This window comes from Crotalus tigris, unplaced genomic scaffold, assembly GCF_016545835.1.
Source record: "Crotalus tigris isolate CLP2741 ecotype Arizona unplaced genomic scaffold, ASM1654583v1 scf7180000019599.1365583, whole genome shotgun sequence".
In the NCBI taxonomy this organism is placed as follows: Eukaryota; Metazoa; Chordata; class Lepidosauria; order Squamata; family Viperidae; genus Crotalus; species Crotalus tigris.
Genome location: NW_024097615.1, coordinates 516,713 through 529,246, shown reverse-complemented (window position 1 = coordinate 529,246; position 12,534 = coordinate 516,713). Strand labels below are relative to the sequence as shown.

The 12,534-nt window shown below is 43.8% G+C and overlaps 1 protein-coding gene across 1 annotated transcript in view; it reads right to left on the bottom strand.

Moving 5' to 3' along the window:
- Nucleotides 1-7,867, bottom strand: part of SLC26A5 (solute carrier family 26 member 5) — a 41,280-nt gene extending 33,413 nt beyond the window's left edge. The window contains exon 1 of the mRNA XM_039363764.1: nt 7,738-7,867. The gene's annotated coding sequence lies outside the window, so the exon portion shown is untranslated. The remainder of the gene's footprint in view (nt 1-7,737) is intronic.
- Nucleotides 7,868-12,534: the final 4,667 nt, after the last annotated feature.

The window sequence follows — 12,534 nt, the reverse complement described above, 5'->3', positions numbered from 1 at the left end:
TCTCGGGCTTAGAATGACCAGTTTGGTTTCACTTAGACCAGGGCTTTTCAACCTTTTCACCCATTGTACCACTTTTAGGATATGGCAACATCCGAGGACCACCAGGTGCCTAGCAAGGGGTCAAAAAGTTGATGACCCCCCCCCAAAAAAGGAAAAAAGTGATAAAGTACAGGTAGTCCTCGACTTACAACAGTTTGCTTAGTGCAGCGATTCTCAACCTTTGTGTGACAGCGACCCTGTCACACGGATGCCGCGCATGCCGCCCCCATGCACGGCGCACATGCACAGCACCGCCCCCATGCGCGGCACCGCCCCGAGGGGGAAAAATGGCGGATCGCGTTGTTTGGCGACCCCCGTAAAATGGTCGTTCGACCCCAAATGGGGTCGCGACCCGTAGGTTGAGAACCGCTGGCTTAGTGACTCTTAGAAGTTAGAACGGCATGAAAAAAGTGCCCCCCCAAGGCACAGCCAAGCAAGACACCTGCCTGCCCACCTGGTGGCGCTCTTCCTCCTGTCCGAGGTTTTCATTGTTGTGATCATTTCTGTTGAGGATTGGCAGCGGAGGTAGGGTGGGGGGCTGTTTGGTTTTTATTCCCCCCCCCCATCTGCTGGGTGGTTGCAGCAGGTTTTGGTCCCTTCACATAACCCTGGGACACTGTGGCCGTCATAAATAGGAATCTGTTGCCAAGCATCTGAATGTAAATCACAAGGCCCTGGAGATGCTGCAACATTCCAGCTGATTGGTGCTTCTTCTGGGCTCAGCAGAAGCGCCAGGATCAGCGCCGAGCTCCAGCTAATTGGTGCTTGTTCAGAGCTCAGCAGAAGTGCCAGGATCAGTGCTGAGCTCCAGCTGGAGCCTGGCGCTGATCCTGGCGCTTCCGCTGAGCCCTGACAGCCCTGCAGCTCCAGCCGTCTCTTGCTCAGGCTTGTGCGGTGCTGCCACCGGTTCAACTCATTCCCCTCCCCTGCTACCACTTTTCTAGGATGGTCGCGCACCACCTGCCAGGTGCCACTGTACCACAGGTGGTACCCGTACCACTGGTTGAAAAGCCCTGCCTTAGACAAGAGACCAGTTAAAATATCCCCCATGTTTTTAAATTAAATTCTGATATTACAACGAGGTATTCTAGAAAAATAAAATCTCAGATCACCACGGGCTCTGCAATCTTCTCACTGTCTCCTGTTTCTGGCTTGCTTTCATGAGCAACGTCAACACAGGTTACAGAATACAGAATAACACTTGGAAGGGACCTTGGAGGTCTTCTAGTCCAACCCCCCTTTACTCCAGCAAGAGACCCTATCATTCCAGACAAAGGACTGTCCAGTCTCAAAAACCTCTAATGATGGATGTCTAAGGAGATTCTCAGTCATCCGGGTCAATGTTGTCCCAAAGATGCTTTTTTTCAAAAGGTAGCTGGACCTTCTTGGTTTTCCCTGGAAGACCTTTCGCTTCTCATCCCCAAAAGCTTCATCCGTTCCTCGTGGTCACTGCTGAACGGATGAAGCTTCTTGGAGGAGAAGCGAAACGTCTTCCAGGAAGAAACCAAGAAAGTCCAGTTGCCTTTTTGAAAAGGCAGCTGCAGTGTTGGAGGACCCACAACTTATGAAGGCAAGCCCTTCCACTGATTAATGGTGCTCATTGTCAGGAAATGTCTCCTTAGTTCCAGGTTGCTTCTCTCCTTGATAAGCTTCCATCCGTTGCTTCTGGTCCTGCCCTCAAGTGCTTTGGAGAATCAATCATTTATAAAAATGTAGTTTCATTAAACTGTTGTCCCAGTATTTTATCAACAGGATGGATGTGTATTCTGAGCGAGCAACAATGAAAAGGTCAAAAATGTCCTTTTTTTTTTTGAATCACATGCTTCTTACATAGCCAGCTGATTTAACACTGACTATTCTACACCCAAATGTTCCATGATTCATTTAGATAACCGGTGGCTTTAGTTCTTGCTCAACATGTCCAGCCTATCTTCCTCTAGGCAAATATGATTTAATTTCTTCACTAGTTTTCCCCCCATTGTTTCTAGAAACATCAATGGTCATATCAAAATGTTCTTTAGGCCTTATCAAAATGTTCTTCAGGCCGATTCCTGGACCAACCCATTTCATTTGGCAGCTGCCATAAAAAGCAGGAGAACTTTTTAATTAAGTCCTTAGCGCCCCAAAGTCAACGTAGATTCAAAGTTGGGATTGAGGTTGAGTTACCTAGCACGTGCCAATAACAAGAGAAGGAAAGAGAAGAGCAATATTTCTGTAGCTTGGGCCACCGTATTTTCTCTGGATGAAAATGGCCCATCTTTGGAGAAATTGTAGCTGCAGTTAATATTGATATAGCAAAGTCATTCTTTCCCCCAACCTGAAGTCATTCAGATGTGTGAATCTGAACACTGGGCCCTATCTAACAAAACAAAATTCATCGTAGATAAAAGTAAGATTTTACACTTAGACAAGAAAAAACAACTCTATAGGTATAGACGAGGTGAAACTTGGCTTAATGGTAGAAACTGTGAGAGGGATCTCAGAGTCCTAGTGGACAATCACTTAAATATGAGCAAGTCGTGTGCGGCAGTCAGCCAAAAAAGCCAACACAGTTCTAGGTTGCATTAACAGAGGAATAGAATCAAGATCACGTCAAGTGTTAATAACACTTTACAAAGCCTTGGTAAGGCCACACTTGGAATACGGCGTCCAGTTTTGGTCACCACGATGTAAAAAAGATGCTGAGACTCTAGAAAGAGTACAGAGAAGAGAAACAAAGTTGATTAGGAGACTGGAGGCTACAACATATAAGGAACGGTGGCTGAAATTGGGTATGTCTAATCCAGGGGTAGTCAACCTTGACTCTTTTATGACTCGTGGACTTCAACTCCCAGAATTCCTGAGCCAGCCTGGCTCAGCTTGGAAACTTCTCCCTTTCCCCTCAGCACGGCTGGCTCAGGAATTCTGGGAGTTGAAGTCCACCAGTCATAAAAGAGCCAAGGTTGCCTACCCCTGGCCTAGTCTAATGAAAAGAAGGATTAGGGGAGACATGATAACCGTCTTCCAATATTTGAGGGGCTCCTACAAAGACAAGGGGGTCAAGCTATTCTCCAAAGCTCCTGAAGGCAAGACAAGAAGCAACGGATGGAAACTAATCAAGGAGAGAAGCAACCTGGAACTAAAGAGAAACTTCCTGTTAGTCAGAACAATTAACCAGTGGAACAACCTGCCTCTAGAAGCGGCGAATGCTCCAACACTGGAAATTTTTAAGAAGGGACTGGACAGCCATTTGTCTGAAATGGCATAGGGTTTCCTGCCTGAGCAGGGGGTTGGACTAGATGACCTCCAAGGTCCCTTCCAACTCTATTATTATTATCGTTGTTGTTATTTACTCTCCTGTACTTGGTGTCCTCCTGAGCTATTAGCCATGGTTAGATGGGAGTTCAGATCTGTTCTACCAACATAAGGAACACTGCTTACTGATAACCCTTGTTTTTCTCAATAACCCTTCTTCTAGGAACTGAAATATGATTCAAATGTGGCACAAACATTCCCAATTTACAGAACATCGAGTTTCCTTTAACAAGCTGACACATCAATTTTGAAATGATGCGTTTCAGGAAGCAAGACATTAATTCTCTGTGAGGCTTTATAGCCGCATGTTTATTATTCTGCAGAGGTTTTGGCTGGATTCTGCTCCTTGCAATTCGACGCTTATGAAATCCATTCCGCTTTTATATTAAAAATATCCAGCAGAGATCTCCCTGCTCTAAGCACACGTCTTCATGTTTCTATCTGAACATTTTGGGTGCTCAAGTACCCAGATCCACCCGGCCAGATCTGCTCAAAGTTGAAATGAATTTGCTAATTTCAAACTGCTTTGAGCACGTATGTTCTTTCCAACCCTTTAAATCAGTGGTTCTCAACCTGTGGGTCGGGACCCCATTTGGGGTCGAACGACCATTTCACGGGGGTCGCCAAACAACGCAGTCCGCCATTTTTTCCCCCCTTTCCTTAGCTGTGCTACTCCCTTTTATTCTATTGGCTTTTGAAAGCCAATAGAATAGAGTCTCTTGAATAGAGTCTAATTCTATTGGCTTTCCAAAGCCAATAGGAATTGTCCAGGCTGTCTCTGTCCTGCTGAGCCCGCCAAAAAGTCCCATTCTGCAAACGGTGCTGCACCAGTTGAGTAATCCTCGACTTACGACCAGTTGAGTAGTCCTCGACTTACGACCGGTTGGGGTTCGCGGCATTAAAAAGGTTGAGAACCACTGCTTTAAATGCACGCACCGCCACAACTGATCGCCTTTTCATTTCCTTTCCACTGCATCCTTTGTGTCTTATTCATTTCTTCTGCTTACAGGCTGCCCAGCTCGCAATGAGAAATTGAAAGCAATCATTAAGGAAATAATTCAGATAACACAACAAAGTGGCTACTGAGGACCACAGTCTACAGGCAGAGTTGTCCAACTTTGGCAACCTGTGGACTTCAACTCCCAGAATCCCCTAGCCGGCCATATTACAACAGCACGGGGGGGGGGGGAGTGACTTTTTAATGAGAAACAGGAAATTCCCCGTTAACACCAGGTTGCTTCTCTCTTGGATCAGTTCCCAACAGGTATTTACAACAGGTGCAGTGTCCCGGGGCTGTGCGATTGTCGTTCTGGGATTCTCCCAGCAGGTTTCCAACAAACAGTTTTCCAGTATCTCAGGGGTTGATCCAAAGAAGAGGGAGTCAAGCTATTCCCCAAAGCATCTGAAGGCAGGGCAACAAGCAACGGATGGAAACTAATCAAGGAGAGAAGCAACCTAGAACTAAGGAGAAACTTCCTGACAGTGAGAACAATTAACCAGTGGAACCATCTGCCTCCAGAAGCAGTGAATGCTCCAACACCGGAAGTTTTTAAGAAGAGACTGGACAGCCATTTGTCCGAAATGGTGTAGGGTTTCCTGCCTGAGCAGGGGGTTGAACTAGATGACCTCCAAAATCCCTTCCAACATTATTATTATTATTAAGTGTCCAAAGAATTTCAAACATAGAAGGGAAAAAAAACAGACCAAAACAAGGAGCAACATTGTTAGAAAAAGTTGATAAAGTAGTAGAAAAAAAAAAAGAAGATGCGTGAAAGGAAAATTTTCAAGCCAATCTGTCATGTCGGAGGCAACGGCGGCATTTGAGAAATAACGGGAAATAAATCCATTTGGAATTCCTGTGCGCTAAATCACCCTAATTTTTATTCACGGAGAGGCTTGTCCATCTCTAAACAATCCTAAGGATCCCACATTTCTGAGTTTACACAACGCAGGTGGTTCTCGACAATTGAGCCCCAAAATTCGGTCGCTAAGGGAGACGTTTGTTAAGTGAGTCTAGCCCCATTTTACGACCTTCCTTGTCACCGTCGTTGAAGTGAATTGCTGCGCTTGTTAAATTAGTAACCCGGTTGTTAAGTGAAGCTGGCTTCCATCGATTTTCCATCGCCAAAGGGGATCACTGCGACCGTCATAAATATGAGTCAGTTGCCAAGCGTCTGAATCTTGATCACGTGACCCCGTAACGCAGTGTTTCTCAACCTTGACAATTTTAAGGCATGTGGACTTCAATTCCCAGAATTCCACAGCCAGCAATGCTGGCTGTGGAATTCTGGGAGTTGAAGTCCACATGCCTTAAAATTGTCAAGGTTGAGAAACACTGCCGTAAAGGTTAAGTGTGAAAAAAAATGGTTCCAAGTCACTTTTTTCCCCAGTGATGTTGTAGCTTTGAACGGTCACTAACTGTTGTAAGTCAAGGATTACTGTACACTGAAGCGTGGAATAGAAGGATGTGCAACTCAGCGTGGTAATCTCTGCTGGATTAATGTGCAATTGTGTGTCCCATGAGCCCAGCTTTATTGTGGTCATAAACGACTATAATGACTTTTGGTGTGGTTGCTAACTCGAGCAGAGCAATGGTTCAATTGCAACCTTCCACTGTGTATAGTTAAAATACTTTAGTCACCCGATTCTCCTCTGCTTACAATGCGTTTGGGTACACCATGCAAAACATATCCTCCTGATAAAGCATGATTAGGCACACAAGTGATGCAAGAAAGGAAGGACAGAGAAGGGGAAAAAAAAAATTAAGAAGTAGCTATAAAACGGTTACAGGGAAGAAGACGGAGGGAAATCAGGTGACCTGCAGAATTTATAGAAAAATCCACAGGGCGAGCCCGGATTAAGAAAAACAGTTCGAAAGGGTCCAACATAAAACATGCGAACCAATTAAAGCCGGATTCCCAATCCGGGCTTGTCGAAAAACACTTTCAAAGCCCAAGTTTTGCCAAACTCCGACAGAAGCTAATCCATCTCACAGGACTGCCATTAAGAAGGCATGTGGAGGGCGGCAAATTTCCTGTTGAGTTCTTCCTAAGTCATCATTTCATTTCATAATTCAGACCCGCCACTAAAAGTTTGTAAAACGGTTTGTAAAAAAAAAAAAGTTTGTAAAAGGAGTAATATTTTGTCTACAACCCATCAAAAAAGAAAGAAAAAGAGAGGAGAGAAAGAGAAAGAAAGAAAAAGAGAGAGAAGAGAGAATGAAAGAAAGAGAAAGAAAGAAAAAGGGAGAGGAGAGAGAGAAGGAAAGAGGAAGGAAGGAAGGAAGGAAGGAAGGGAGGGAGGGAGGGAGGGAGGAAGAAAGGAAAGAAGGAAAGAAAGAAAGAGAAAAGAGAGAGAAAAAGAAAGAAAGAAAAAGAGAGAGAAGAGAGAATGAAAGAAAGAGAAAGAAAGAAAAAGGGAGAGGAGAGAGAGAAAGAAAGAGGAAGGGAGGGAGGGAGGGAGGGAGGAAAGAAGGAAAGAAGAAAGAAAGAGAGAGAGAAAGAAAGAAAAAGAAAGAAAGAGAAAGAGAGAAGGAAGGAAAGAAAGAAAGGAAGGAAGGAAGGAAGGAAGGAAGGAAGGAAGGAAGGAAAGAAAGAAAGAAAGAAAGAAAGAAAGAAAGAAAGAAAGAAAAAGAAAGGACCTCCTCCATTACAATAACAAAATACCTCTTTCCCCCAAAATAGATTTTTTGCGAGGCAAACCCTCCAAAACCCCCACATGCCCCAGAACTAGCAAAAGGGCTCAAACGCGAACCGAATTCAGACGTGTTTTCCCTCCAACGTCTGAACCTATTAAAAGGGGGGGGCACACTTTAGGACATAAGGCTGAAATCCTTCCCTTTCCGGGCTGCAGCTGCCCTCAAACGAAGCTCGGGGGGGGGGGGAGGGAAGCTCCTCGAATCGGTTCGCGTGCCTTTCGCACAACCCACCCAACACGCATCTCCAGCAGAGACGGCCTTCACAAGACCGGCTTTCTCCCTCCTCCCTCGCTGCCATCACGTCTTGCAAAGGTCCTCCTCTCCCCCGCAACCCGGGTGGGCTCCAATTGACCCTTCAATAGAAAAAGTCCCGCGGCGGGGATATCCCAGGATGGTCGTCTGAACGCGCCGGGAGGAGGAGGAGGACGGGGGGAAACCCGTGCACGCTTGATTTTTTGCAACCGGAGTGGGCTTCTCGTTGCAAAAAGGGGGGGGAGAGGAAGCAAGGACCCCCCACCACCACCACCACCGGCCCTTTCTCGGGCAGGGAGGAAGCCAGCTCGACCTTGCAAAAAGCAAAGCCCTCCAAACAAGCCCCGAGCCGGACACGCATCCCGGCTCCTGCCCGGCGGAGGAAGGGAGAACGCGGCCGCCGCCTGCCCTGCCCGATCCGAGCCCGGCCAGCCGGCCGGCCACGCGCTGCTCACCTGCGCCGCCTCCGCTCGGCCTGGAAGCGCCGCCGAACCGGCCGCGGCTCCTGCGCCGCTCGCGCTCCAGATCCCCGGGCAGGCTCTCGGCCCCGCCCGCTCGGCGGGGGAGGCTCCTCCCTCCGCCCCGCCCACTCGTTCGGCCAGCCCGACCGTGGGCCTCGCGGGCGGGGCTGGGAGGGCGGGGCCGCGCACGCCTGGGAGCAAAGGCTGCCGGGAGTGGTAGTTCGCCCTTGGGAGTCGGCCTTTGCCTGGGTGATTTTCCCTCAGCTTTCGCGTTTTTGACCTGGAAAAGAGAGGAGGGGGGATAGTTGGAGAGGTTTCTTTTTTTTTTTTTAAGAACAATTCCTCTTCTGAAACATTAGAACGAATGATGGTCTGATGGTTTAATGCAGTGGTTCTCAACCTGTGGGTCGGGACCCCATTTGGGGTCGAACGACCATTTCACGGGGGTCTCCAAACAAGGCTGTCCGCCATTTTTTCCCCCCTTTTCCTTAGCTGTGCTACTCCCTTTTATTCTATTGGCTTTTGAAAGCCAATAGAATAGACTCTCTTGAATAGAGTCTAATTCTGTTGGCTTTCCAAAGCCAATAGGAATTGTCCAGGCTGTCTCTGCCCTGCTGAGCCCGCCAAAAGTCCCATTCTGCAAACGGTGCTGCACCAGTTGAGTAGTCCTCGACTTACGACCTGTTGGGGGGTCACGGCATTAAAAAGATTGAGAACCACTGGTTTAATGGTTAGAACAGTTAACCCGTGGAACGACCTGCCTCTGGAAGTTGTGGGCGCTCCATCACTGGAGGTTTTTTTTAGAAGAGACTGGACAGCCACTTGTCTGGAATGGGATAGGGTTTCCTGCCTGAGCAGGGGGTTGGACTAGATGACCTCCAAGGTCCCTTCCAACTCTGTTGTTGTTATTAGTCTCCTGTACTTGGTGTCCACACAGACAATCGGTTGTTCACATATTTGAATCCAACCACTGGTTAGATAGATAGATAGATAGATAGATAGATAGATAGATAGATAGATAGATAGATAGATAGATAGATAGATAGATAGATAGATAGATAGATAGATAGATAGATAGATAAAAATAGATTGATAGATTGATGAGATGAAGAAAGATGGATGGATGGATAGATAGATGATAGATAGATAAGAAAGAAAAATAGATTGATAGATTGATGAGATAAAGAAGAAGGATGGATAGATAGATAGATAAGAAAGAAAAATAGATTGATTGATGAAAGATGGATGGATAGATAGATAGATAGATAGATAGAATGGTGGGATTCAGCCGGTTCGCACCACTTCGGCAGAACCGGTAGCTAATTTTTGGTTGCCCAGGCCCAGAATGGACTTTCCGGAAGCGACATCCACGCAGAGAACCGGTTGTTCACCTATTTGAATCCCACCATTGTGCAAAACTCACTTAACAACCGTCTTGCTTAGCAACGGAAATTTGGGGTTCAATTTGCAAGTTGAGTAAAGCAGTAAAGGCATGTTACTCGGCTATTCTTTTCCCTGCAGCTTTGCTGTGTGCGGGAAGAGGCTCTTGGCTGGCAAGAGGGAGATGTTTTCATGGGAAACAGAATTAAAAGTTTATTGAGAAATTCTTCTGTATTTCTAAATCAAGCAAGGCCATGCTTGTTGTGTAGATTCATCTGCTCAACATGCCTTAACTTCTCCATCCCGCTTCTGCAGGGCTGGATAATCTGTAAGAAGCGCTGCCCATTTTGGAAATTCTCAATCTTGGAGATTATATTTTTGAAAAATATACAAACATTGCAATTTCAGGTTTATTCTCTTGGTGGGGCCAGCAAGCATCATCTGCTTTGCTCCCTGGTAAAGATACTTATCCTGGGGTGCTTAACCCATACAGTTTAATTCAGGGGATATAGGATAGAATAGAATAGAAATATAGGATAATATAGAATAGAATAGAAATATAGAATAGAAATATAGAATAGAATAGAATTGTTTTAAATACATTTAAAACAAAATTTTTTATTAAAAGGCTTAACCTCTAAACTTAAGCATATGCTGAATTTTTTTGATTTCCTAATGCCGAGTTTCCCACAGCTTTGGTACATTTATTATGTCCTGTGTTATTTTAACAATTTTAGCCCAATTCTTTCTTTTTCTTTCTTTCTTTCTTCCTTTTTTCTTTATTTTTCTCTTCTTTTTCTTTTTTCCTTTCCTTTCCTTTCCTTCCTTTCCCTTCCCTTTCCTATCTATCTATCTATCTATCTATCTATCTATCTATCTATCTATCTATCTATCTATCTATCTATCTATCTATCTGTTTGTCTACCTCTATCTATTCATCTATCATCCGTCCGTCCGTCCATCTATCTATCTATCTATCTATCTATCTATCTATCTATCTATCTATCTATCTATCTATCTATCTATCATCAATCCATATATCTATCTATTCATCTATATCTATCTATCATCTATCTATCATCTATCATCTCAATATTCTCAATGTTATATCTACCTATCTACTTATCTATCATCTATCTCCTGATTTTATTATTTTTACAAATAATTCAAGGCAACAGACAAACACAATCCATCCATCCATCCATCCATCCATCCATCCATCCATCTATCTATCTATCATCAATCCATCCATCCATCCATTATCTATCTATCTATCTATCTATCTATCTATCTATCTATCTATCTATCTATCTATCTATCTATCTATCTATCTATCTAGTTTTTTCAGAGATTCACCAGCATCCTTTCTATTTTTATCCAAGGGCCCAATTTCATTTCAGGCAGCAGGTGGTAACTGACCTTGAGAAGGGCTATTTGGTGTTGTTGACTTTCTGAATTTTAGCACACATGCTGTTACTTGTGTTATCTCTTGTACACATCAGTGAACTAATCTCTCATCCCATCATGCAAATCAGATGTTGGCATTAATGCCTCAACTTTTACTAGGCATGATGGGGCAAGGCAGCTGTTGCTAGCTGGTGTGCTGGGTGGGTGGGGAAGCAGGTTTAAGATAATAACCAGGCGTTGCGTACGAATCTGGGAAACCACACCAGACCACCTGCTGAACATCTGTGGACCACACCTTGAGAGTTACTGCATCACCCTTACAGTATATACATCCTGCGTGAGCAGAAAGAAGCCCAATATTTTCATTCATTGTGTGGCCCAACCCTTTTTCTAATTCACCCGTAACTTGATAGATTTTCTTTATTTTTATAATAATTATTTTTGTAAGAGCAAAATATTATCTGATTCTTTTCATTGTTTTATTCATGTTAGCAAAATTCTGAACAAGGGCATCACGTACACACATGGATTAATATTATGACCCAGAGTGAAAAAACCTCTCTGGAGGTTTGGAACTGCAGAATATTTGATATATTATTGGGATTTGGATAGGAATGTTTATATCTCTATCATCCATCCATCCATCTATCTATCTATCTATCTATCTATCTATCTATCTATCTATCTATCTATCTATCTATCTATCCATCTATTTCTCTATCAATATTTTATCTATCATCTGTCATCTCTATTTTATCTATCATCTCAATATTCTTAATATTATATCTACCTATCTACCTCTCTATCATCTATCTCCTGACTTATTTTTACAAATAATTCAAGGAAACAGACACACACAATCCATCCATCCATCCATCCAATCCATTAATCTCAATATTTTATCTATCATCTATCATCTCTATCTTATATATCATCTATCATCTCAATATTCTCAATGTTATATCTACCTATCTACCTATCAATCATCTATCTCCTATTATTTTTACAAATAATTCAAGGCAACAGACACACACAATACTATTTCCTCTTCCTATTTTCCCCAGAACCACCCCCTTGTGAGGTGGGCTGGGCCGAGGGAGCGTGATTGGCCCAAGGTCACCCAGCTGGCACCCAGCCTAGTGCCTTAACCATGAATGTAAACTGAATGAATGTAAATTAGTTTTGAAATGATTTTTTTTTTTTCAGATTTAGCCTCTCACCCACATGAAAGAACTGTGAGTTCCAGGTCAATAATGTTTATATTAAACACACTGCACAACATTTCATGTACTAGGGAAATTCTGATAGGATTGAATTTAAAAGTCATTTTATGGGAGGCCCTATTTCCCTCACGCAAACTCTCAGGCAAAGTCGTGTTGATATTAAATACACTGGATGAGGTTTCACATCTTTCTGGGATTCCATTGGGAGTGAATTTAAACGATTTTTGAAGTCGTGGTTAGAAAACGCTCCTTCTTTGAAAGAAGTAGCAGTTGAAAGCAATTCGTGTTATTAAGGACGTGGGATGGAAATTTCTCCTTAGTTCTAGGTCAGCTCTCTCTCTTTAATGATCTTCCACATGTTACTTCCTGTTCTGCTCTCAGATGTGTTGGAGAATAGTTTGACCCCCTCTTCTCTATGGCAGCTCTGTTATTCTGTTACGGAATTAAGGAGACACTTCCTGACAGTGAGGACAATAAACCAGTGGAACTGCTTGCCCCCAGAAATGGTGGGGACGTTTTAAAAAAGAGACTGGACAATCACATGTCTGAGATGGTACAGGTATAGGTCCTCCTGCGTGAGCAGGGGCTAGACTAGAAGACCTCCAAGGTCCCTTCCAGCTTCTATTCTATTCTATTCTATTCTATTCTATTCTATTCTATTCTATTCTGTATTTCCATTCCATTCTATTCTATATTTCTATTCGGTTCTGTTCTGTATTTCTATTCTATTCTATTTGCATTCTATTCTATTCTATTATATTCTGCATTCTATTCTGTTCTA